The 1,614-nt window shown below is 32.8% G+C and overlaps 1 pseudogene; it reads right to left on the reverse strand.

Moving 5' to 3' along the window:
* Positions 1-342: 342 nt before the first annotated feature.
* Positions 343-1,614, reverse strand: part of LOC101560962 — an 8,008-nt pseudogene continuing 6,736 nt past the window's right edge.

A 1,614-nucleotide genomic window follows, 5' to 3' on the forward strand; every position in this document is an offset into this window, starting at 1 on the left:
TTGAAACTGTCTCACTGCTATTTGTTTCTCAATAACATTATGGAAAAAAAAGGTAGAAAAAGAAGAGAATTTATCATTTAACAATAAAAAGAATTGATAAATTTCTTACAAAATTTATGTTACTGTTACAGAGACCCAGAAATGATCACTAGATTCTTATATCAATTCCCAAGGACAGATTTGTTCCTGTACAGTAATCTGTGTAATATTAATGATCCAAACAATCATAATAGTAGTAGCTTAAGTAAAATTTGAAACTTGTTTGCTTGTGGTTGGACTTCTATTAATACTTTTTATTGTCCTGGTTTTAAATATCAATAAATTCTTGAAATAGTGTTAAAATTAACTGCTTGATAACTGTTCCAAGAAATAGGCTGAAGATGTGGAAGGGAACACTGCAGTTTGGAAGAAGTCTAATGTTCCTTGAGTGCCATCTTTCTGATGGTCTGCATTAATAAATAGATTCTGGGTGAGGCCACATAAAAGAATGCTAACTTCTCTTGAAGTGTTTGTTTTCCAGTCCTAAATTTTCACTATTTTCCTCATCAGTTGAGCATGGAATACTACTAGTTGCTCTTGGGTGATTATCCCCTAATGATGTAGTTAGTTTTGTAGATTGCAAGTTAAACTGAACCTAAGGTCCTAAAACCTGGGTGGATAATATTTTTGGCAGGTATCAGATGAGAAAAGGTATTCTGGAATGCAAATGCAGAGGACATAGTATAACCAATCCCACAGCTTGAATAAGCAAGTCTATTATCAATCACATTCAGGTTTGGAGAAATTCCACTTCTGATTGTGCTGCTGCTGCAATGTGTGAGTGGAGAGGTAGAAGGTCTCTATATATCTTGCTTTCTCACTAGCAGATTTTCATTTAATTCTATATTTAATCATGTGATTACCTTTTCATTGTTTTTTGAAGTTGTCTGCTTTCTTTAAATTTTTGAAATGTAGCTTCTCATTGTTCTTGTAATTTGCATACCTCTTGTTTTTTTGCTCAGAGAGATTGTCCAATATCTTGTAATTCCTTTTGTAATCTTTCCTCCTTCTCAGCCAATGGTTTTTATTGCTGATTAGTAACTATATTCTTCAGTTTCAACTTACCCATGAGAGTTTTGAGATCGCCTTGTAACCTCTTGACAATTTCATTTGCCCTCAGAAGTTCTACTAATAATGATTTTATTGTAGCTTCAAGTTTTCTAGGTTGTACCTGATTTTTCTCACCATTTTCTTCTAATGTCACCTTTTGTTCCTAAATTGTATCAAATGCTTCTTTTTTCTTACAAAAAGCTAGTATTTATCTTTAATTTCTTGTTCCAAAACTGCCATTTTTCTTTGTAGCTCATTAATATGTTTCCCTTTGTCTTGACATTCAGCATCTAGTGTAGAATTCTCCCTTTGCAAAGAGAGGACTGCTTGCTTAGTCTGCTGTCGCTCCTCTTCTTTTTTTTTTTTTTCTCTTTATTTTTTTATTTTTTTTTCAAAGTTTTATTGACAAACAGATAGCAATGACACAGTTTCAAATCAAATCGGAAGGACAGTTTCAACAAATAATACACTGCATATATTCTTCTTAGTGGTTAATTGCTGTACAAGATGCGGACTTGTGATCCT

This window comes from Octodon degus, unplaced genomic scaffold (assembly GCF_000260255.1).
Source record: "Octodon degus isolate 3935 unplaced genomic scaffold, OctDeg1.0 scaffold00192, whole genome shotgun sequence".
NCBI classification, from domain to species: domain Eukaryota; kingdom Metazoa; phylum Chordata; class Mammalia; order Rodentia; family Octodontidae; genus Octodon; species Octodon degus.